This window comes from Solanum pennellii, chromosome 7 (genome assembly GCF_001406875.1).
Source record: "Solanum pennellii chromosome 7, SPENNV200".
Classification (NCBI taxonomy): domain Eukaryota; kingdom Viridiplantae; phylum Streptophyta; class Magnoliopsida; order Solanales; family Solanaceae; genus Solanum; species Solanum pennellii.
In genome coordinates, this window is record NC_028643.1 from 49,012,975 (window position 1) to 49,039,752 (window position 26,778).

The 26,778-nt window shown below is 35.0% G+C and overlaps 1 long non-coding RNA gene across 1 annotated transcript; it reads right to left on the reverse strand.

Moving 5' to 3' along the window:
• LOC114077919 lies at window positions 1-26,488 on the reverse strand. Its single transcript, XR_003579301.1, has 2 exons — window positions 26,219-26,488; window positions 1-430 (listed from the first exon to the last, which is right to left on the reverse strand). It is a non-coding gene; the product is annotated as an uncharacterized LOC114077919 (long non-coding RNA).
• Between the last annotated feature and the right edge of the window lie 290 nt (window positions 26,489-26,778).

A 26,778-nucleotide genomic window follows, 5' to 3' on the forward strand; every position in this document is an offset into this window, starting at 1 on the left:
AATGTAAAAGATTGATAAAACTACACCTCATATGTCAAAAAGATTCTAAACTAAATGTCAAAAAACATATTTATAGTCGTCGAAAATAAGCTATGAAAGCCTATTTAGCTTAATAAGTCAGACTCGCCGAACCACTCGGCAAGCTGCTCTTTGCTCTCTTTATTTCCTCTTCACCATGTCATTCTGCTTCCTTGGGTTCTGTACTTTATGTGATCTATCATTGAATCGCAGAGCTACTCGGTAATGCGCCGACCGCTCCTTCGAGTCATAAATTTGGTTTCTTCCCTCAAGGATGGCATACTGAAACTTTAGGCGGTGGAACTATCCCCTGATTCACCAAATGCTCTTGGTGATCACCAGCCTTCCTTCCTTCATTTCTTCAGTTTTTTGTTCCTTCTCGCATATTAGTGTCCTTTCTTTGTTCCTCAATCTATGTATATGAAAATCAAGAATTCTTCATCAATTTATGGCACAAATTACGCATTTGAGAACACTAAATCTATATAAACAAAGACCTAAATGAGTCCAAATCTCGGACTCATCAACACCCCCAACTTAAACTTTTGCTTGTGCTCAAGTAAAATTAAGCTCAACAGTTCAAAAAGGATGTCTCAAACAGTGCTACAAAAGACTCATCATGAATGCATACAACAAGACTAAACTAGTCATGAAAGGATCAATTGTGTACTCAAAGATTCAAGTTATGACTCACCATTATCAAAGATTCTAAAGTTCACAATACTTGCTTCCAATGCAAGTTCAAGTTCAACAAAGGTACTCAAGTGCTCCCACACAATTTCTCAACAATTTATAGTTTCAGAATCACATATGACTCTCACACTCACAAAGATGAACACTTTCATGACTTCACCCATAAGTTTGATCTTATTTTCTAATCAACATTCATTTCAGCTCACTCAAGATCAAGAAAGGTCTTTTCAAGGCTTGTAACGGGGCTGAGTGTAAAGGTATGGTCATTTAGGCTTATTGGTTGCTACCCTCATGAAATGTGGCCTGAATATCATTTTCTTCCTTTTCTTCAACATTTTACTGATGCTCAAAATTCACCCCATTAATTAACTTCCAATGGACTACCAAACACCCTATTTCTTTTGAAAGTTTTGAAACGTTTCACAACTTTTTTTTTGCATTCTTCCTTTTTTTTATATGAAAGGGGTTTCAGTTTTTCAAGATCATGGATCAAAAGGAAATTCTTCACACTTCTTGATTTACATTTTTTTTTCACCACTACTTGAACGTAGGCTTTTGGCCTAAGTTGTCTATTCAAACAAACTACACTTCATGAGAGTTATGGGTGAATGGATAAAGAGGGGTCACAATTGTTTATGTTTCTTCCACGGAAAGGATAAATCTCAAAACGGTTCAAGCAAGGTTCACATATATCACAAGGTTGGCTACAAACAAAAGGTATATTTTAATATTATTTCACTCCTCAAAATTGTTGCCTAAGATCATTCAAGGAACTTGCATCACATAGTCAATCGGACTAACGGGGCAAATTCTAGGTGTCACCACACATAATGATTAAGGTAAGCTCATCAGAGAAGGCATTGTCACCAACATCAAATAAGACTCATTCGAGCTAGTGTGAAATGTTCATCACAAGAGACTTCATTTGATAACCGACTAGTCACAACGAGATGCAAAAAATCCACATATTTTCTATGGAACTTTATTTGTCCTTATCATACATGTACATTCAGTTTTGTCCGATTAAGAGAACTCTTCAATGCATTGGTATTGATCATAACCAATACTCAAATATTCACAAGAGCAACCACATTCAAACACAACAAGAGGTGGCAAAAAATTTCAGATGTGTTCGAAAACCATTTCAATTCAAGAAAAAGGAGCCACAAGCTCAAATAGCCATAAGATATAATCAACACACAAGTTAAAACACAAGAACCCAATATGTATATACATAAAATGCAATCACAAGAGGTAGGTACGTAAATATATCACTCCACCACAAATGAAAAGCAGTTGTCCTCAAATGCAACCAAAAAAACAAAAATCAATAAAGTAACAAAAAGGGAGGTAAATAATGGTCCTGTCTCTCAGTCACTCCATATGTCAGGGCATCATTGCATGGTTTCCAACTCTGATCTTAGGCATTAGTGCACCGGGTACCATCAACATTGGATCTAGTAGAGCCTGCCATGGACGTATCTGCACGGATGAATGTATCATAACCTCCTCAACCTCTCTCAGTTACTCATATGTGGTCTCCTCTTGGAGATCGAGGTGCTCCTCATTAGTTCTTATCCTCGAACCTCATCTCCGATGGTAAACGGAGGCACATCAAAATCGGCTGGCATATCAGGGATCTCCACAGTTCCAAAAATCATTGACATATCTGTGGACTTCTGGTAGTCCACATCATTTCTCAATTCAGAAATTGTGGCTATTAGGGCTGTCACCTCACGAGTGGCTCCCTAGCTTCTCTCACACACTTATATATTTTCTGGTAGGGAATCAATGGACTCTTTCAAAGGTGCCACAGCAGCAATGAGAACTCTCTTAATAATTCCAAGGACTGTAGCCTCTATAGCTTTGAAGACTTCCAACCGGCAAAATAGGCTAGAGGACCCATCCTTAGTATCCAACTTGGATGAATGGAGGTCAAGATGCAGCAGCACTAGCAACAAATGTAGGATCCAAGGGATCGATAGAAGAACTCGAAGTCATAAAAAGGACAGAGTTAAAGATACCTGAAGACCTAGTGGCCGGAGTAAGAAATACTGCCTCTGCCTATAAGGTCTCAATGTCAACTGCTGGGGATGAGTCCACCGGGGTTTCCTTCTTCTTCTCAGCCTCATCCTTCAAGTACTCGACCTTAATGCGTTGAATGGTAGTTGAGGAGGTGGGCATCACTTCCATGTCCTTCTCATCACGTGGCACTTGAGCTCGTCTGCACAACTCGTTGATCAACATCGAAAAAAAAGAGAGATATTTGGTTCTTCTTTGCCCTCATGTTCATATCCTATCAAATGATCATGCCTAAATTTAGCTTCTTCTTATAAATGATGGCACCAAGGCAGGATAGCTTCGTGTGGAGAAATATAGTCTCATTCTGGACAACATAATTGTGCTGGTAATGAACCCAAACCAATATCAGGCTGCTAATGTTAAAGTTTTCTTCTCTATGGGCGCTCCGGCCTCGATTCACCTAGGAGTTCCATCAGATAAAGGGGGGGATAACCAAATTTTCATAGTTTCTATGTATTTTGTCTTGATCATGTATTAGTAGTCATCTGCAATGTTGTTGGTGCACTCCAACACTGCATTGATATCATCAGTATCACACTTCACTTTCTTGCCCTTGACGAACACATAATTATGGGTTTGAATGTAGAATCCTTCCTCTTCCCCTGGACCACCAGAGCTCCATACTCTCTAACCCAATTAGGAACATAAGTACCCATCTCCAAATAAGGTATTACATGATTTGGTGACTCACAAAATTAATCCTCTATAAATACAGAGTGATAAGATTAGGGTTGAAAATAAAGACAATAAGGAAAGTTATATACGAAGCACACTTCATGAAGCTGAAAGGTAGGCTGATATTCTCCAAAATCTAACTATCAAGGGGTGAATAAAAAGAAAAAACAAAGATTTAGAAGTAGAAAAATCACAATCTTCTATAATTCTAAAAAGGAGTTTGGCTAATCAAATCAATTAGATGATTAAGTCATTTTTTGGAATATTAGATCAGTGAAGATATATCAAGCCTTTCATAGGCTAGAAATGTTACACCGGCATCATAGATTCTATATTATTGGATTAATGGAGCCTTCTAAACAAGCAAAGCATATTGAGAAGTATAAAAGAAGACTTGTATGAATATTGCAGGAGGAAATATCAATGGGAAGATCTGGTTTTTTTGTTGCTCATGATATTCAGGTGGAGGTAATAGAATATAAACCCCAATAAATGACTTTGCAGCTGTTTCTTCAAGATCATAGTATAGAGGTTATGGTAACTCTAGTCTATGCAAAGTGTGATTCTAATGAAAGATTAGAACTTTGGGATGAGATGTACCAACAGGAAAATAATATTTCATGCCTATGTATGCTTAGAGAAGACTTTGAATGGAGAGGAAAATATTAGAGATTTGCCAGTACAACCTCAAGAAGTTGAAGATTTTGCCTTTTGTATAGATTCATGTGAACTAAAAGAGATCAGTTTTAAAGGGAGCCCATTCACATGGTGGAATGAAAGGGCTGGAGAAGACTATATTTTTGAAAGATTAGACAGAATGCTTGTATATCAGCAATTACAAGCACAATTCGGGTAGATGGAGTGGAACACCTAGATAGAACTGGATCTGATCATACCCCTATGCTATTTGTTTGATACTCAGGCCCAAAATGTTATTAAACCATTTAGGTTCTTAAATTTTTGTACTGAACATGCTGATTTTTTGGACGAGGTTAGACAAAATTAGTTTGCAGAAGAGGGACCAAACCCTTTCATTACCTTTAACAATAAGCTGAAGAGAATGAAGAGTGTCTTAACAAAGTGGAGCAATAAAGTATACAGTGATATTTTTAAACAACTTATCATCATGGGATAGATTGTGAGATTGAAAGAGTCTTTATTTGGGGAATATCCAAGTCATAACAACAGATGTATTCTTCAACAAAGTCAGACAGAATTAAAAAGATACTTTCACTTTGAAGAAGAGTGTTGGAAACCAAAAATCAGACATTGATTGGATGGTGAAAGGATATAGACACACTAATTATCTTCATGATATAGTGAACGGGAGATGAAATAGATTAAAATCAAAATTATCAAAGACAAGAATGGTAACTGGATAGAAGATGAATAACAAATGGTAACTGGAGCAATTGAATGGTACAAAAATCAATTTTCTCAAGAAGAAGAAAGTACTAGTCAAGATATTCTTCAACATGTACCTTGTGTGGTTACACAAGAAGATAGTGACTTACTGAGTCATATGATTACCATGGAGAAAGTAAAATAAGTTGTGTCTAAACTTAATGGTGATAGATCTAGTGGTCCTCATGAATTTTCAGGTTTTTTTATAAGAAAAGCTGGGATATAGTGGGGCTTGACATATTCAGATTGGTTTGTTGTTTCTTTCAAGGTAAGAATCTTCCCAAATCAATTACACATTCACTCAAAAAGACATTGTCTAAGCTTATTCAGACCTAAGACCTATAAGTTTGAGTAATTTTGTTAACAAGGTTTTTTCTAGAGTCATTCATGGGAGGGTGGAGAAGGTACTTTCTAAATTTATATCTTCTAATCAGTCCGATTTTGTGCAAGGTAGAAGTCTCATTGAGAATGTGTTACTTACTCAAGAAATAGTCATGAATATCAGAAAGAGAGGAAAGCCTGCTAATGTGATTATTAATATTGACATGACCAAGACATATGATACGGTATCTTGGCAGTACCTTATTAAATTGCTTGTAAAACATGGACTTCTCACAACATTTTACGGACATAGTATGGAGGTTGATTGCTAATAATTGGTATTCCATTCTGTTTAATGGTCAACCAAAGGAATTTTTCATTCTACTAGAGGGGTGAAACATGGATACTCCTTGCCACCTGCTTTATTTATTTTGTCTGTATAAGTGCTTTCAAGAACTTTAAATTCTTTGTTCGAAAATCAATCCTTTGTAGGATTTGGATTGTTGAAATGGAGTAAAAAGATTAAGCATCATATGTAGATGATATAATTATTTTCACTTCAGCAGAGGAAGAGTCTCTAAAGTAGGTAATGAAAGTTTTGAAAGAATATGAAGAAGTGTCTAGGCAACTTATTAACAAAGAGAAAGGTAATTTTGATATGTTTCATAAAGTAGGAGAATGTCTATTGGATCTAGTAGAACATGTGGCAGGTTTCTCTAGAGGAGAGTTTGCATTCAAGTATTTGGTTTGTCCAAAATTTCATAACAGGAAGATGAAGGAGTACTACAGTGAATTAATAAAAAAGGAGAAAGGTATGTTACAGAAAGCGTCCTTCAAAGTATTCCTTATATACTTGTTATCCGATGTCATCCCAACTAAGTACAATATCAATGAGACACACAAAGTATTTTCTAGAATTTTTGGAGTACTAAGGAGGAAGGAAGATATAAACATTGGGTTTCCTGGTCAAAGTTGTGTCTGCCAAAAAAGGAAGGGTGTTTGAGCTTTAGGTCACTATATGACATCTCTAAAGTTCCTTTTATTAAATTATAGTGGAGATTTAGAACCACATCTTCTCTATGGTCAAATTTCATGTGGAATAAATATTGCAAAAGCTAAAGTCTACAGAAGTAATATGGAAAAATGGCTCTCAGATTCGGAAGAAAATGATAGAGACAACAGATCAATCGGATGGTTTCATTTGGTGGAAACCAAAGAGTGGTAATACAGACACTTGGGAGGATTAATTGGACTGAATTGGGGGATATTAAAGTGACTAATCCAGAAATTGCAAGAGCCAACATTGTAGAAGACATGAGTGTTTTCATAACTCCTAATGGATGGGACAGAGACAAGCTTCCGGACTATCTACCAGAAGCAACAACAACTCATGTTATTAGAACATTGAACTACGCTACTAAATAAGATCTTCCTGATACTTCTTGGTGGATGAAAACTAGTTTGGGTAAATTTACTATTAGAAATGCTTGGGAGGAAATTAGACAAAAAGGATGGAAAATAAAGGATTGTGATTGTATCTAAAGGAGTTCCCTATAAAATTTCATTCTTGCTGTGGAAAATATGGAAATATAAGATTACAATGGATGAGGTACTTAAAAGAATCAAGATCAATTTACTTTTCAGGTGTAGATGTTGTGAACATGTTAGAGAGGAAACTGTTGTTAATTTATTTATTACTGGTGATTTTTCATCCTCAATATGGACTTACTATGCTAGTTAATTTGGACTACATGGTCCTTTTATTCAGGTACAACAGGCAATGAAAAAATGGTGGGACTTAAAGAGTTCGGCCAAGTTGTATCCTATTTATCAGACAATCCTTGCTTTTGTTTCTTGGCAACTACGGAAAAAAAGAAATGTTATTCATCATGGAGGTTATATGACTAGAGACAGGGTTATACAAGACATCAATAATAATTTGGTGAATTTAGTGAAAATGAAAGACCCCTGGATGAAAGAAATTCCAAATGAGTGGCCTCAATTGATTCATGACCTTGAGCAATAGAGACCTTTAATCAGGTCACAATTGGTGAGATGGATGAAACCTGATGTTGTGTGAGAGATTCTAATGGAGAGTTGATATAATATGAATCAAAAAGATTAGGGATAACTATAAACATTTGTGCAGAAGCTACAACTATAGAGGAAGGTGTTAGATATTGTATTGAACATCAAGGTTTTCAGTTTTAATAGAGTCAGACTCATTATCTATGGTCAATATGATTGAAGATAGATGAAAAACTCCATGGAAGATTAAAATTTAGATGAACAAAATTAAGTTTTGGAAGAGTAAAGGGCTAGTGCATTTTGCCCGCATCTTTAGGGAAGGCAATGCACTAGCTGATATTTTAAGTTAATGAAGTTTTTCTTTGCAGGTACAAAAGCTATAGAATTTACTTGTTTTCAGCAGTTACCATCGCAAGATAGAAAGTTACTCAACATCAAAAAGAAACAAATACCACAAATACGATTTAGCACATTCATAAATAAAGAGTCTGATTGATGTTATGAATTACAGATGGCAAAGGAGCAGGCATATTCATCACATATAACAAAAAACAAAGTGTTTATACAACATCACATCAAACTACATGTAGTAATTTTCTTGTTGGATTTATTTGACTGAAGTTTCGAGTAATAGATTTACAAATGGTGGTATTAGGCTTGTATTAGTCTTATTTCATTGTAAATTTTGTTTGAACAAAAGTTAATTAGAACCAACTAATTTTTGTTGCTTCAGCTAAGAGAATAAAAAGCAAGAGAAACCTTTGAATCATCTATTTGTTGCATAGAAAATCGGATTGAGTTCAACTTCATCTTGATATTGATTCGGCAGCGTCTAGTGAGAGCTTTGAGACTGCTAAAATTAGAATCGGACCATGAAACCAACTTAATTTTGCATTTTAAAAAATGATTCAAGTTAGATCTACCTATCTTTTGAAGCTTCAAATAAATGACTAAGGGCCCGTTTGGATGGGCTTAATAAAAGCAGCTTTAAAAAAATACTTTTGAAAGTGCTGAAACTTATTTTTAAAATAAGCAGTTATGCGTTTGGATAAAAGTGCTGAAGTTTCTATGCCGAACGTGAAAAGGGAAAAATGGAAGAAAGAGATGTTAGGGTTATGTGGGTAATTTGGAGATTGTATAAAAATATTAAGGACAAAAAGATAAAAATGTGGTCAACTTAAAACAGCTTATAAGCTAAAAAAAAAAAAAGCACCCCTACCCCAGCTTTTAACTTTTGGCTTAAAATAAGTTTTTTTTAACTTAAAATAAGTTATTTTGAGTATTGCCAAACAGCTAAATAAGTCAAAAACCAGCTTTTAATTCAGTTTGACCAGCTTTTAAGCTGAACCAAACAGGCTCTAAGATCATTTCAGAAAGTGTTACCTCCATGATTTCAACTCTGTGCGTATTGCATCGATCAGCAACCCTTGCGGAGCTCTTGATCGATAGGGAAGATTTCTATTTCTTGGTCTTTCCTATATTGTGTCTTATCTTAGTTTTCCCCTATTTTGTTTTTTCTTCCTTTTCTTCTATAGTGTTTTTCTATTTTTTTAGCTTTTGTTTTAGTAGAAAAAAAGAACATAACGACTCCAGGGTTTAGTAAAGACCTAAATCAAGTGCGACTTCAAGGTGCACCATATTTTTGGGTGTCAGTCTATCACCCTATACATAGACAACCTCTTCTCCTCAATGATGGTCCTCAGTCCGTCGACCTTTAGTCCATTGAGGGTCCGGGTAAGAGGACCCTATGCACACGGTGTTTGGACCATAACTTGGTCTTGAATAGGATAAGTAGTGGTCTGAGGCACCTAGGTCTCAGATGGATCATGCATCCTCTTGGAGAGCATTCATCTCTCCGGGATAGAAGTATTTGATCATCCTCAAGCTCAGAAATATAAGCCTGAGGGTCTTGGTGGTCTCCCTCACTCTCGAGGGGGTGAAGTGAGTATTGTAAGCTCCCTCGATGTTGGAGTTGACCTCCGGTGACTCAACAACATGTGCCTTGCCCTTTCCTTTACCCTTCCTTCCCGTGGTAGGGAGTTTTGTTGTTTTTTCTTTGGATGCAGTTGCATCCTCATTGATAGTGATTCCATTTGCCTCTTGTAGGGCGACATACCTCTTCCTGCTACTTTTGATCTAGCAATATCTGAAAAATTCATCAAAAAAGAGCTAGAAATAATTAAAGAAAAATGCAGAATAGAGGTAGTAGAAAGACTCACTGAACCAATCAGTGAGTCACTTTCGTAAGCCATATTGGGATCGCCGAAAGGAATGGCTTGAAAATTTTCCAGATTAATGGCAAGTCGACGATGTGCAGAACCTTTCGACGAATCACCGACATCACTCGGCGAGCTCAGACTAGCCTACCAAAATTAACACTTTTTTTATAGGGACGCCGAAAGGGCGATAAAAGGAGACTTTCGGCAAGTAACCGAGTGAACTCAGTGAGCTCAGGCTTCCCACCAGAACTTACAGACTCTAATCTAAACAAACCATGAAATTAAGGGCGATCAAGGGGGAGATTGGCGAACCATCGATGGTTCGGAAAGCTCGACTTAGCTCGCTAAGCTGTCAACCGTGCAAAATTTCAGTTGCGTTTCCTAAATTCAAGCCTGCAGCCCCCAAAAATAAAATCAAACTATACACTTATGCAATTAAGCTCAGACCCATTCGACCCATGCAACCTGGGTATTCATGCTTTCTCTAGTTTGGCCAAAATTGGTCATTTGACGATGTTTATCCTTAAGAATGACGCCAAATACTCCATCATTGGGCAAAGTACATCATTTAGCACAATTGATCTTAGTCAGACTTCACTTGACTAGAACCAACAACAATTTACCACAACCCAACTATTTATGATCACTTTTAAAGCACAACACTCGGGAAATTAATAATTTAAGCAATTTAGGCATGATTTGAAACTAAAATAGGGAAACTAGCATAACAACTATGATTCCAGTACAGGTACAACACACAAAAACAAGATTTAAACAAATATATTTAAGTTCAACCAATAATCAAGAGTCCAGGGTTCGAAAAACAAACCTTTAAGTCGAAATAAGAGTTTGAAAGTCTAGGAGGTGATGTAATCTAACTCTGAGCACGATATCAAGAGCAAAAAGCGATAAAATAAGAAAATATTAAAATCTAAAGTGAGGATGAGAGAGTACGACGCTTCAAAATGACAGAATATGAAAGATTTTGAAAGTTTAAACCGTTTGGCCTTTTAAAACCTTTCAGTTTGCGGACCTTTCAACGATATTAGTCATCCTCATCGAGCCACTCGGTGATCCTCCAAGAGGTTACTTACCTCGCCGAGTTTTACAGACCTCCAGTTAATTTGGGTGTCTAAACAGCAGACAGAATAGTGCTCACTAACCTATTTTGGTGAGTCAACGACTCAACTATGGGCCTGCCGAGTTTTATAGGTTTGCACTTGTGATTCTTGTGGGTCCAACGGCGGACATGCCGAGCTCACCGACCTCTTCATCGAGTTGCCGACTGGACTCTTGGCTTGCCAATTTGCATTTATCAAACACATTCCACACTTCAACTAGCAAAATTAACTCCCGTTATTCCAAAAACAAATATAAAGCAAAATAACTTAGGTTGTCTCCCAAAATCACCTTAGTTTTCGTCGTGGCACACCAGAGGTACCCACTCAAGCTTCATTATTGAGGTTTTCATAGTTTCACTAGGAAACCCCCCTTGTTGTCTTGGGTTGAAATGTGAAGAAATTTGATCTATTTGGGTCTCCAGCTAATTGATAGAGACCAAATGTGAGGTTACCCTCTGGTTGAGAGTCGTCTTCCTTCATTTCATTCAAAAATTTATCGGACCCTTCAACCTTGTTGAGAATACGTGAGAGCATATCCTCCGTTCAGCCACCCTGATAATCTTTGGGATTTTGACGCTCTTCCAGAGAAACATACCTATCCTTCTCTCCTTCTCTTTCCTTCCAAGTGTCATTATGATCACGCCTCTCTCTATCACGGTCTCTCTAACCCTCATCTTTATTACAACCTTTCTTTCCACCCGGTCTTGGGTAGTTAACATGATAGCCTCCTTCTTGGTCGGTTAGAAGTTCACTTACTCATTGTACAACACTTCAAATTTGGCCTCTTTAGGGTTTACACCATCAATACTGACAACATTAACATTCCTTGTACCAGCATCCATAACATTATTGGTCAAGATATCCATTTGGGTCATCATCTTTGCCATGTTTTAGTATCTCTCCTGATCTTTTTGGATCTGCTGCTTTGTCATTTTATAAGTTAGAGGACAGACTTGATCTTCACGGGTGTAACATGCCCAATTTATCTTAGTCATGCCATCAAAGAGTTGGGTTGCTATTACATAAGGTTTTTGCATTCAACCTCCCATAGAAAGTTGATCAACCACTCACTTGTTCACCGAATCGAGGCTTCTATAGAAGTATTGCAGCAGTACATTATCAAGAAGTCCATGAGTTCAGCATTGAAACACCATCTTCGTAAACCTTAGCCAAGTCACATGGATTGGCTCACCCTCCAAGCTCTTGAAGCTTTGAATGTTGTCCTAAAGATTCATCAACTTCGAAGGAGGGATAAATCACACTTAGAATGCGGTAATAAGTTCTTCCCACTAAGTAATAGAATCTCTTGGAAACTCAGTCAACCACTTGCATGCTTTCCTCAATAGAGAAAATGGGAACAATCTCATCTAGACCAATTCTTGAAATGTTCTTAAAGGAGAAAGGTCTACAAACATCAAAATAATTACATATATGCTCATGGGGATCCTCATGATCCAACCCACCGAATAAACCCTTTAGTTGTAGGAAGTGCAAAATGGTGCTTGTGATGTGAAAAACAACATTTCCTTAGCTGGAGCCAAACGAATGGCACCAACACCACCCATTTGGTTGGGGTCATTGACATTCAGTTCATTGACATCATTGAGATTCCCGATGTCATCTTGGTGGTCCACTTGGTTACCATTGTTTCTGTTGACACTCATTTCCTCTATTTACCAATCAACAAAAAAACCAAGAAGAAAAATAAATGGATTAAATTATAAAATAAAAAAACACAATTTAACTTCACCAAAATAATTTCAAACAACACCACTCCCAGGCAAAAGCGCCATTTTTATTTAATGTTTCAAACGCACCTCATCCACTTCTGGGTGTTCAACAATCGTAAATCTATATAAAGCACATCTAAATGAGTTGGGGTCGAATTCTCCATGGAGAGGTACGTGTTTGAAATTCGATTGGGAAGTATAAATGCAGTCAATTCAACCATAGAATAAACATTATCATAAAAGACATATCAAACAAAAAGAGTGACACGAATGTATGATGGGGGGGGGGGGTTGGTTGGTTTTAGATTAATAACTACAAGCATACACAAAATTATGAAATAACAATATGGAGACGAATTCTTGGTATGTCAACAATTATAGGCAAATATAGACATCTGGGTAATTGCAACTATTAGTAAATTGCTATGTATTAATGAGTAGAAGAGGCTATAAGGGAGGTAATTTTCTCTTAAAAATTTACGCCAAATCAGGTGATTTCTCTCGAACATCAACAAGCATGATATTAAAAGCATCTCATACCTTAATGCATTCACTCTCTCGAGCTAAATGTGTGGGATTAGATTAGGATTTACTCTCTCTAGCTAAACCTAGATTGACCAAATACCCACAAACCATCAATCAAAAACCTTGGCTCTAGATGCTCTCCCTCAAGAAAGCCAAGAACACACACATACAATTCATTTTCAACTACAATTCATAAATTAAATCACAATTAATGATTAAACTTACTTTTAAATAGCATTTCAACTAACAGTTAACAATACCCATAAGCTAAATCAGCCCATAATCACATGATTACACCCCAAAAATTGGGGTTTTAACTAGACATTATAAAAATGTAAACACAGTTACCAAATTGATTATTCCATCAATTGGCGTATTTACAATATTTCAATTCGATAAATCTCAAAGACCCACTTCTAATTTCTCAAAAGTGAATTTCGTCAATCCTTCAAAGCTAAGGAAAAAGTCTAGAGAAAACTGTCTCCAGATGTAAAAGAGTTATAAAACTATATGTTAGATTCCAAAAAGATTCTAAAATAAATTTTTAAAAACGTATTTATGGTCAGCGAAAGTAAGCTACGTAAGACTATTTGGTGAAGTAAGTCGGCCTCGCCGAACCACTCGATGAGCCACCCTCTACTCTCTTTCATTGCTTTTTCACTTTGTCATTTAGCATCCTTGGTATCTATAACTTTAGGCGATCTACCACTGCATATAGGAACTACTCGGCGATGCACTGACTGCTCCTTCTTGTCACTGATTTGGTTTCTTCCCTCAAGGCTAGCACACTAAAACTTTAGGCGGTGGAACTGACCCTTCGGCGATGCGCCAAACGATCTTGGTGATCAGCAGGTCAGCCTTTTTTCAATTCTCCGGTTTGTTTTGTTCCTTTTGAATTTTAATGTCCTTGATTTTTTCCTCAATCCGTGTACCTTAAAATAAAGGATTCTTCATCCGTTTATAGCATCAAATAAAGTATTTCAGGGCACTAAATCTATATAAACAAAGCCCTCAATGAGTCCAAATCTTGGACTCATTAAAAACTAGATTTGAATATTTTTTACATAACTTGATTTTGAGTTCTTGAGTTTTTGGTTCTTTTGAAGTACTATTACTAATTATTGAATTGCTATATGTTATGCATTAAGATTCGTGAGTTGATTCGTTCATGTGTATATTTCAACATGAACCATATGAATTGAGTATTCTTGAGATGAGTAGTGTCCTTGAGTTCTTGCGTTCTTGAGTTCTGAGTACTGATTTTCCATATTTCTATTAAGATCCCTAATTTGAATCATCCATGTTCATAATCCCGCATGAACCTACGAATTGAGTTATAGATTTTGAAAAGTTCTTTGAAGTTAACCCTTGAGTTTTAAAGTGAGTATTGAGGAAGTAAAGATTAATTTTGAGAAAGATTTTCGAAAACATAATTAATAAGACAATCCTGTATGACATCTATGTTTAAGCAGTATGATGTCTGGATACACCATCAATGTTTATGTTGTATGACTTCCTAATTCATCAATTATCATATTATAATATGATTTTGAAATGTTTTTGATAAATAGTTTTCAAGTATGAGTATAAGAGGACTATGTATTCCTAGAGGAATCAATTTTTACATTGATAAAAGAGAAACTGAGAGTTTTTAAGATTTGTGAGTTAAAAAGTTATTTATAAAGTAGTTTCCTCTTTTAAGAGGGTAGTTTGAACAATTATCTCAAACCAGAGGAAGAGTTATGTTTTTTTAACATATGATCATGTATATATTATTGGGAGTGGTATTGAGCATTGATATCAGGGAAAGGTCAAACAACTTATAGCCCCTATAAACCATGTATTCCAACATGGGTCAAGGGTCATACTTTTTAGATAATTCCTTATTGGATTTAAGCATATCTTAGTGGATCCACTTAGTTCAGGTGTTCAATACCCTGGCAAGGTATAGGACATTTTTTGGTAGAGTGGGCGAGAAGTTATATCATCACGTAGCGCACTTCATTCGCTCGTTTACTTTTGAGTGAGACCTCATTGCTTTCAGAGTACTCTAGTTTTATGAATTGCTAGTAGTAGTTCTTTTGAGGAGTCTTGGATCTTATCCTTACACACTTCAATATATAAATTAGGCTTCATAGATAGACAACTTTGGAGTGCATATCTGTTTCAGATATTTTATTTAAAACTAATGTTTCATACTCAGTATATTAAGTGAAATTTTGAGATTCAGTAAACTATTTTTAAACGTTTCTTTTAAGTTGATGGTTATGTATGCTCATAGTATTCTTCGGCTTGTACTCAACAAAGATAAGGTTTCTCTTGGAGACCAGCAATGGTTCTTGAGTAGTGTCCACGTCTAGGGTATAGGTTTGGGTTGTAAAAAACATTGTATCAAAGCACAAAGTTCAAGTGTCATAGGGTGTCTATGAAGTTGTGTCAAGTAGGATCGTATTTATGGTTGTGATGGCTCCAATTCTATAAATGAGGGACTACAGACATTCAAGAAAGGTTTCCCTTCTTTCATATTCTAAATCATGCAATAGAGTTGTGTCACTACCCCCATAGTTGGATTTTTATCGATGAGTCGCTCTCATCAAAAGTCTTGAGAAAGTCATGAGACTCTAGAAGGAATTGATTGAAGTCTACGAATAAGTTAAGTGTTGAGTTTCAAAAGAATACACTCTTATTCATATGATTCGTGATTTCAAGCTAAAGCAAGATGTATTCTCAGAAAAAAATTTCCTAAACCTTGTTTTAGTTGAGACTCTTATAGGGAAATGTGTTTTAGAGCTTGTGGTAGTGTTTTCACCCGAAAAAAATAGTATGTTTTGTGAGATTATAATCACTAGTAGTAAAAGTGCCCAAAGTTAGAAGAAATACATGCAGAGGTTCAGTAACCGAAGAAAGGGAGATAGTGATGAGGCAAGTTATGTTATTATAGTCATGCACCCCGTAAGTTATTAATGAGGAGTTTGCCCTTATGGGTAGACTAAGAAGTGATGAATTTATGCAGATTTCATGTTGGGAGGTAGAGTAAGAGTTACTAGTATGGATGAGTTAGTATAGATGAGTTAGAAGTACATTTAACTAGAGAGTAGTTTATGATGATGTGTCATTGTGTTAGTAATAACCAAGTGTAAGTGTAGATTAGAAGAGCACGAGTATTCATGATATGCTATCTCTAAATGAAGCTTATGATTTTTAAGGGAGAGACCATAAAATTCATAGTGTTACAATACTTATTAGGCAATGATGTATAGTGAATGAGTAAATAGTACTTAAATAGTGAAATTGGATGAGACAATATTTCATAAGATGTAGGAAGAGAGATAAAGTTTGACCACTTGTCATGAGAGTTTAGTGTGTGAGTGTTTCTTAATTTATATCTAGTATTGTAAGTTAGTATAGTAAGCGAGTAATCATATTTATCCGGGTTAAGTAATAAATATTAAGCTTGAATTTGAGATGAGCATCGTGATCAAAAGAATGCAACATGAGGGTGATGATGTTAGTTTTGAGATCAGATTTGGTAGACTTGACATAGACTAAGTGAGGAATCGAGATGTTAGATACAATAAATATGAGTGGTATAACTGAGAGACCCTAACTTTTAAGACAAGGTCAATTAAGTGTGTCTAAGTCATAAGAGTAAAAATAGCATTGAGAGGTGTACCGAGATTGTATGTAATTTTAGACAAGGTTCCAATTAAGTGAATGGCATTCCATGTGGGCCTAGATAGTATATTTGAGTTGTCAATGTTGAATAGGATGATGTAAGTACTATTTTTTTTCTTAAGAGTTAAATGAAGAGGCCTTATAAGCCAAAGACTATTTAGAAAGAAGTCTCAGAAAGAGTCTTAGTAACTACATATGGAGAGTTTAATATCCATGAGAAAAGCCTTTCCTATGTATCACAGTAAAGAAATATAGATTAGTGTAGAGATGATGACATAGATCCATAGCTTTCAAGTGTCAGCTTTAGACCCAAGGGAGAGATGATAAGATGAAAAACAAAGTCAATTGTTGAGGATGAGATAATGATGTCTTTCGGAAGAGTTTTAGAGTTATATAAATACATTTATAATCTTGTGTATTCCTAAAAATTCATTCATTTCAACATCAAGATATTGTTTCTTATATCAAAATTGTGTTTATGAGCTATGCTCACACACTTTATAGAGATTCACATCCATGCTCAGTTTCTAGAATCATGGGCCAAGTTTTTAGCCCTTTGATCTCCATCTTACTCCAAAAAGTTATACATACCATCCCCATAATATGTACCTATTCATAAAAGCACCCATGTCTCATGATATTCCTAGACTCGCAAATTCATGATTTACTCTCAATGACTAGCAACATAATGTTATGCAATGCATATTCTTCTATCAGATATTTTGAGAGAATTGTACTAATCATATTTTCCCCTAAATCTCATTCAGTTACCCTTTTAATTTTGAGAGTGAGGTTGTTGATAGTAGCAATATGATGATAGAGAAGAAGATTGTTATCCTTATTGTGATAGTGACGGTGTTTTTATTCCATATAAGGTTATGAATGTGGAGGGAGAAGGAGATAAGGTTTTACAATGAATAATAAACCATATTCCTAGTAATAATGCATGGAAGTTCTCTTGGAAGTGATAATGAGGAATTCTTATAAGGATTGGTTAGTAGGAGTCAATGGAGTGGTTATAGTACTAGGGCTGAATGTGGTGTTTGCGCATGTGGATGAACGCATGATGCATTAAGTGTTTCTTGATTAAGCTCGAGGTTGGTTGAATATAGTCATAGAGAGAAGTATTCTTGGTATGAGATACTTATAGAGGTATAAAACCCAAATATCGTCATTTAAATTAGAATAATTACCTTATGTAAACTAATTTGTGATTTAGTGTTAAGCTAGAATACAATAAGTGTAACTCATTTCCCTTTTATGCTCTATTTAATCGCCATTCATGGACAAATGATTCCTACGGGGAGATATTGTAACACCCCAAAAAAATTTAAGCTAAGGCCCGAACTATTCTTTATTTTCACATAAGGTCTGGTCGGGCTATTCTTAAATTACTCATATTTGTAAAGGTAAATTATTTAGTATAGGAATGATTTTGGATATCAACTAAGGTCACTAAAAAGTTCTAGCACAAAGTTGAGTTGAAAGTTTCCTTACCGATTAAGTTTTGATGTAAGAGTTTAGTTGGGTCAAATTTAAACGATAGTATCTCTTAGAATAAAAAGATTTACGTGCTTCATAAATTATCAAATGGAATTTATTTGAATCTTCTTTTCAACGCCACCAATTTTGCATCAATCCTAGTTTCATGTAAAAAGTTATGACCATTTTACTAACCTAATACAATGCAGTGACGAATTAACCGACGAGAAAAGGGGCATTTTGTATTTTTAACTCTAAGAAAACCCTAAGAGAATCTCTTGACTAATTAAGGACCCAAAACAATTAGGTTTTAATCTCTTAATTTATATTCTCTCAAACCTTAAGGCAAAATTCCAAGGAAAAATCAATGTAGAAGACTCTATTCAAGATTGTTTCAATCTTTTTCAACATTCTTCTTTAAGGTTAGTCTTTCTCCAAGAGTTCCATCCTTTCAAACTCAAATTCATCCGTACAATTAGGAATCACTAACGAAAATCATAATTCTTATCCATAGAGATTTCAAGAAACCAATTCAAGAATCTAATAAAAGATTTTCTTGATTGTTTACATTCAAGCTAGGGTTTCAAAGCTACTAATCAAGTTCGTCTTCAAGATTTTTCAAGATTCTTAAAGAAGCATGTTCTTTCATGTATGTAAGGCTATCATAGTGTTGGAATATTTTTTTCTCACGCGCTACATCTACTTTCAAATCAATAAAAGAGAAATCTAGGATAACATCCCTAGATTTGAGTATTCTTGAAATAAGTTGATTTTGATTTATTGAGTTCTTGATTCTTTTTGCAGTTTTATTTCTAATTAATGAATTTCTATATGTTATGCATTAATATTCTTGAGTTAATTAATTCTTGTCTACATTTCAACATGAACCCTATGAATTGCGTATTCTTGAGATGACTAGTGAGCTTGAGTTCTTGCTTCTTGAGTTCTGAGTCTATTAAGATCCCCAATTTGAATCGTTCATGTCCATAATTCTACATGAACCCTATGAATTGAGTTACAAATTTTGAGAATCTTTTTAAAGCCAACATTTGAGTTTTAAATTGAGTTTTGAGGAAGTAAAGATGAATTTTGAGAAAGAGTTTCTAAAACATGATTAGTATGACAATCAAGTATGTCATCCATGTTTAAGAAATATGATATCTGGATGTACCATCAATAATTATGTTGTATGACTTCCCGATTCATCAATGATCATATTATAATATGATTTTGAAATATTTTTGAGAAAGAGTTTTCAAGTATGAGTATAAGGGGACTATGTATTTCTTGAACCATTAGTTTTTATATTGAAAAAAGAGAAACTGAGATTTTTAATTGAGTTATGAGTTCAAAAGTTACTTATAGATTACTTACCTTATTTAAGAGAGTAGTTTGAGTTATCTCAAACCAGAGAAAGAGTTATGTTATTTTTAACATATGTCATAAGTATATATTATTGAGAGTAGTATTGAGCACCGATATGGGAGAGAATCCAAACAACTCACATCTCCCGTAAACCATATATGCCTACATGGGTAAAGGTTATAATTTTTAGATGATTCCTTTTTATTTTTCAGCATAACTTAGTGGATCCACTTAGTTGAGGTGTTCTATAACTTAAAAAGGTATAAGACGGTTCTCGTAGTGTGGGAGAGATGCAATATTATCATGTAGCTTATAGTGATGGTTGTAGGTTAGAGAATCTCTAAAATAGAGTTAAAAAGTATTTTATATGTCACTTAAAATGTTGAGTTCAGAGATGAGAAAGTATTTAGTAAGCCTTAATTGATTTTACTCCTTTATTTCCTTACATTCAGCTTGAGTTCATTATTATTTATTGCAATCCTTTCTTTGAGACATTTGTTATTTAGCTAACCCATTAGGCGAGTCGTCAAATGGCCTTGGTCTCCCTTTATTTTCCAGTATGCTAAACCTTTAAGGAGAAAATCAAGACGGTGATCAAAAGGAGTAGCCGTCGAGTCATAGAATGGTTCCGTGATGTAGTGATATATAGCCCAAAGTTACAGAACCTCAAGGATTATGCAGGCAAAAGTAAAACGGTAATACAAATGACAAAGGGAAGATCGCCGAGTGGATCGGCGATTCCAATGTATTGCGCCAACTAATCCTTCGCATCATAATTTTTGGCAACTATAAATACATTTTTAAATTCCTAGTTAATGATTCGGTATTGGGAACAATCTATCAGTTATCTAGTTTTGAGTTTAGTTTTAAAGTTTGCTGACATTTTTCCTAAGCTTTGGAAGATTCTGAAGATTTCTGATTCCAAGAAATTGGAAATGGGTGTTGAATATTCTTCATTGTACACCTTTGTAAAGACAATATAGATCGTATCCAGATGATGGTAACACTAGTTGGTATCGATTTCTTGCTTTTTACTATGTCTAGGTAAAATCCAAATTCTTGGGGTGTGATTATGTGATTATGGGTTGATATAACTGTTGGGTATTTCTAATTTATAGTTTCTCTGTTGTTTAAAAGTGATTTCCTACAGTAGTTGTGGTTAAATATAATGGGTTGTAGTTGTAAAACAATCTTAGCTTAGTGTTCTTGACTTGATCGAGAGAGAGGTTTTGAAACCAAAACTACTGAATCAATGGTCTATATTTAGTGGGTTGTCATGGGTTCAGCTCGAAAGAGTGAATCCTAAACCCTCTTCCACACATTTGACTCGAGAGAGTGAATGGACTAAGGCGAAGTTTATTCTTAATTGCCGCTTATTAGAATTCGAGAGAAACCGATAAGATTCTAGTTAATTAGCTCTAGAACGAGCTTACCCCACTAAAGTATAACTTAATCACTTATATGCGGTTGTGTACTACTAATTGCAGTTACCCGATTTTTATAGTAGCCCATTGTAGCACCTCGCAACTAGAAATGACTAGAAAAGAGGTTAAAATCTGCAGACATTTATTTTTGGAAAGAATAACAAAAAATCTGGGAAATTATCTTTGTTAGGATGTGAGTTTTGGTAATTTTCAAAAGAAAATAGCTCCTAGCTCAAGATGAATTAGCGGTAGTTCCAAATAATGTTGGAAAATCTGTATAATAATATTTCCAATGACGACGAGTTTGCGCGATTTCTATATTGTATGAGTGAGATATGTCTTTCAGAAGTTGGGATGTTGGATTAAGGGAAGTCCAATCCGAATTTGGGAAGGGCAAAGTTGTCTTTTCCTTACCTACTCATATTAATTCAATGTTAGGGATTAATTAGGGTAAAATTAGACTTCATTCACTTTAGAAAGATTTCGTATTCATGCTAGGGCTTGGAGAAATAAGAAAAGAGGAGAAAACCAAGAATTTGTCAAGAACATTCAAGCATTGCATATGGAATTCGTGGGGGTGATCCCTAAAAAGGTGTGTGAGATCGCACAGTGTTGGGTTAGTTCACCACACGCCAATTTTATTTAATTCAGCTAATCTAAGCTATTTGAATGTTAAGACATTGAGTTCTTGATGAATAGTGTTGAAGTTTTTGTTGAATTCTTGAAGTATGTGTTGTTGAAGTTTTGATCCATGTTTCCGGGTGTGATTTGGGGTTGAATATATTGGGTATTGAGGGTACTAATGATCCTAAGTGTTTGGAAAAGAACAATAGAAGTTTAGAGGGTTTAGAGATGAAAAACGAAGGAGAAAAGTTGAGAAAACCTGGGTATAGGGGTTGGGGCGCCATGCCAGCTAGAGTGCCCCACCCTTCTCTATGTATGATGAGGGTTGGCGCCTCGCGCCTCATAGAGTGCCAGGGACGCCAATTCTCCCCATTTCCCCCCCATATTTTTGTACTAGTTCCTAAGTGATGTACCTATGTTTCTTAATTGATTTGAACACTCTAAAGGTACATCTAAACATCATGAGATCATGAACCTTGAATCCATAATTCAATTCAAGGAAAGTTAAGATCAAAGTCAAAGAAGTTAAGAGTTAATCTAGAAGTTAAGAAGCAAGTTAAAGCAAAATTCTAAACATTTTCCAAGAGTCTTTAGAAACGTTTTAACCTTGTTTTTAAGACTCAAGTTTCAAGTTTAGTAAAGAGTAAAGAGTTGGGTTCATTTCTCAAAAAGTTACAAGGGAACTAAGTATTCCCTAAGAGTTGTTTTAAGACTCAAGTTTCAATCTAAGTAAAGAGTTGAGTTCATTTCTCAAGAGTTATAAGGGAACTAAGTATTCCCTAAGAGTTTATAAATGTTTTCACATTTAAGATAAGAGGAAACTATGATTTCCCAAAAGATTTTTGAGAAAGAAAAGGAAACATTGGTTCCAAGAGAGCTTTTAAAGCTAAGTGTTGAGCAATTATCTCAACCCAAAGAAAGAAGTTATTTTAAAAACACATGAGCTAAGTATATTTTTGGGAGTAGTATTGAGCATCGATATAGGAATGCGAGTTTATAATAACTAAAGTCTCGATAAACCATGTAGCCATCATGGTTATTAATGATTCATAATTTTTAGATGATCACGTAAGTTAAGCTAGTGGATCCATTATGTTTATTAAGGTCCTATACCAATAACAAGGTATAGGATAGTCCTCGACAGTGTGAGATAGAATGTTTTATCATCAATTAGGCTCATAGTGATGGTTCAGTTAGAGAATCTTCCACATAAGTTATATTACTTTAAATGAGTTAAGTTAAGTTTGTTATTGCTTTATCATTAATGAACTAAGATTATTTTCAGTTGCTCTATATGTTTTATACATATAAATATATATCACATGAGTTTACTGCTTGATATTGAGTTAATTTATTCATGAGTTGAGCAGAGTCAAGGTATGTTTTCCTTCTTTCAAGCTTAAGTCGTTTTAGCATTCCAACTCGCATACTTGTACATCCAATGAACTGATGTCAGTTGGCTTGCATAGTCTTATAATGCAGGCGCAGATAGCTAGGATCAGCATCTGACATACTGTTGATCCAGTTAGCAACTCAGAGTCAGTTGGTGAGCCTCTATTCATTCCGAAGGACATCTTTATCATTCAGTTATTGTTTTGAGTTTTCAGTTGTTATGATTATAGGGGGTCCTGTTCCAATATCCCTCTTTATTTTAGCGGCTTCATAGAAAGATGTATTAGTTTTTTTAGTCTTTTCATTTCACTTGTAAACGATTAAGACTTGAGTTGTTATTTTGGCTAAGTATTACTTTTAAGAAATTTCTAGAGTTGTCTCTTGTGTTTAAGTCTTCCGCTGTGTAAGTAAGCTATACCAAGGATCCTCTCGAGGCCATCAATGGTTTCGGGTGGCGGCCACGTCCAGGGTGTAGGCTCGGGGTGTGACAAACTTGGTATCAGAGCACAATGTTTAAGAATCTTTAGGAGTATGAAGCCATGTCTATAGAGTCCTTGTAATCGGTGTGAAGCGCACAACATCAATAATTAGTAGGCTGCAACATAAGGGAATTCCTTCACTTCTGTCACACTCTTTTCGTGCGTTAGAGTTTATCTCTAAAATTTTCTCTGTAATTCATGCTTGCACGTGTTTCAGATAATCATGCCTCCACGAAGAGTAACAAGAGGTCATCCAACTAGGAGGAATGTAGAGGAACTCGAGTTACCCAATGCACCTGAAGTGCAACCTCAAGGGGAAGTTATCAAAGTTGGGTACTGCTAGGCTATTAGGATGTTAAGCCAAGTGGTAACTAACCAAGTTGGGAAAAACGAGGAGCTAGACAATAAGAGGCTGAATCTTCAAGGATTTGTGGGTTCTTGAGTATGAACCCTCAAAATTTCACCGCTTCAAGCACTACTGAGGACCTAGAGAGTTTCATTGAGGAACTTAAGAAGGTGTTCGATGTCACGCAAGTTGCGGATGCTGAAAGAGTTGAGCTAGCAGCATATCAACTGAAAAATGTTGCTAGGACCTGGTTTGATCAGTGGAAGGAGGGTAGAGATGAGGATGCACCACATTCGAGTTGGGCATGTTTTGAAGAAGCTTTCTTGGGACGTTTGTTTCCCCAAGAATGGAAAGAGGCTAAGGTAAGGGAATTTCTTACCCTTAAGAAGGATTTTCTCAGTGTGCATGAGTATAGGTAAGTACTGCCTGTTAATTTATAATTGTTTACTGTTTATAATGACATCTATTCGTATATTATAGAGAACTGACAACATGATCTTTATATGTCCTTACACTTCGTATGGCTGGAGGAAATCATTGGATTGGAAAGGTATTGATAGACAACTTCTTGGATGGAAACAATAATTGGCATGAATGATAACCTGGAAAGGAATGTTAGCTATTGGTTGTGTTTACCAGTAGCTGAGACAGTTTGATTGTTATCAATAAAGTATGTAAGAAACTAAATTTCAAAGAAGAAAACTGAGATAACTATAAAGTTATTGGAGTAACCGTCCACATGCAAATCATTGGGTAGTTAATTCACCAGCCAATACCTTTATCAATGTAAGAAAATAAACAGGAAGCAAGTTAGCCAACCATAATTCGAGAATAAAATGGCTATTAATTAACAATCTCAACAAGTTATAAAACTAGCTGGAATCAAAATCTTGAAAAAAATAGTTGCACATTTACGTTGGCCAAGAAAATCTACGCCTAAAGAAATAAATCCAGTACAATTACAAGAACCTGCAACCAACACAACTAATTGCTTGAGATTTTAGTTCAACAAAAAAGAGAAGTCTTTACGTATGGTAGACAAGAATAAAAGTTACTCCCCATGACCTCACTTTTGAACTGTTTTAATAAGTCGATCAATAAATGACACCTTAATCCCAAAACTGATTCAAGTTAGCTATACAACCCTTCTATATTTGACCCAACTTTTTCAATACTAAACTTAATATGTAACTGATAATAATCAAGCTATTTTAACAAATTTGTCAGGCCAGCAACATTGTTAACCAATTACCACAAACAAGAAGCTTATGCATAGGTGTTACTTCATGCATCAGTCAAATGATCAGTGTGCATATCTAATAATATATCCAAGATTAGACATTGTCATACAGGGGCAGCTCCATGTTTTGCAATTTAAGGCCTTTGCCTTAGGCCCCCAAATTTTTGTCAAGAATAAATCATGTGTTAAAATTTTTATAGAAAAATTGATTATTTATGATAAAAAGTATAACTTTTTTAAAAATAGATTATATGATTCACTTTAACATCTTTTGCAATTTGTTAAAAATAAGAAATAATAGTAAAAAGTGTTGGACAAAGTGAATTACAATGTCTTTTTAAATTTTAGTTTCAAGAATTACTAGAGTATAAGCATATTAAAATGAGGTATGCCAAGTTATCAACTTCTTGAGTCAAATTCTATGGTTTTAATATTTATCAACTTATTACTTATAGCATTACATTAACAATATATATAATAATTGTCTCACTTAAAAAGATGTTTTTCAATGTTGAGCTGATAAAACCTTACCTAAAACTAGTAAATGAAAAAACAAAATTAAGCACTAATAATTTCCATCTAAATAGTGTGAAAAAATAAATTTTGAATAAATACTTATATAAAGTGTATTTATATTTTAGGCCACAAATTAAAATTTCAATTTAGGCCCCCAATTACGTTGAGTCACCCCTGCTGTCATATATTAAGTCTCAGGTTCAAATGTTATATCTTCCAAAAAAAAAAGCATCCTACTCAACCTTTTGTGCACAGAACGAGATAATGGAACGTGGAAACGAGATGGTTTGAGTCCTAACTCCTACTCTATGAAGATTTACACGAAAAAACATAAAAAAAATCAATATTTTTATATAATGCAGCCATTGATTTCATATAAGATTAAATTTTAAAAACAAATAGAGAAATTGTTTCTTTCTAGGTTCATCGTGATCCTTTGTCTTTAAATATGATGAAGCGACAAATATGCACACGCTCATATTTCTCTTGCTTAATAAGCTGTGTGTAAAATGTATGTATGTTTATAGATACAATACATCTTCAGACTATCATATACAAAACAGAGCAGATTATGAACCTCTTCAAATACCATAGCACTCTATATAAAATATAAATCTTCAGCCTCATAATATATTTCACAAAATCGAGTAACTATCAGAAAGCTCAACCCAATAATCTTTTACTAACTGTACATAGAAAACTGAGCAAATCATTGAAATTTAAACCCTATTTAATTTTAGAAAAGAGGAAGAAGAAGAGTAACTTGAATAAAACAAGAAAAGATGTCATCAATACACTTTATGAAAGAAACAAGCAACTCGATTTAATTAAAAGAGGAAACATAAAAGAGGAAACAAACCTCTGTGTTTTCACCAATCGAGCAGCTAATAACATAAGCAGCAATTACGTATGCACAACGAGAAGACACCGCTACTATGGAAATACACAGGTGTTGAGATTAGGGCTGAGTTTCGCTGGAAAAATACTATAGGAGTGTCGATTCTGATGATTCGAAGAGATAGCTAGGGTAAAGTTGTGACCATATTACCAAAAAAATAAAGACCTTTCCTTTTACATTTTAATTACTTTTCAGAAACCGAGCAGTTTTTCACTTTTTTTTGGCTTCTACGAAAAAAAATTGGTGCCTGAAATTTTGGTAGAAGGAAAAGCTTTTCTTATTAATTTAGGTGGAAGTGTATTTTCCTGATTAAGTCCTTCAGTTAGAATTTGAGACTAGTAAATTAGTTCTTTAGGGACCAGATTTAGTATCTTCGCAATAAAATATATAAATGGACCGGAATATAATATCGTCCTAATACATATGTTATTAGAGACGAGATTACTAGCTCTCCCCTAAATATTGGTCTTAACTAACAGTCTTGTAGTGTCACAGTCTACGGAGGGGCTTCCTAGTGACAC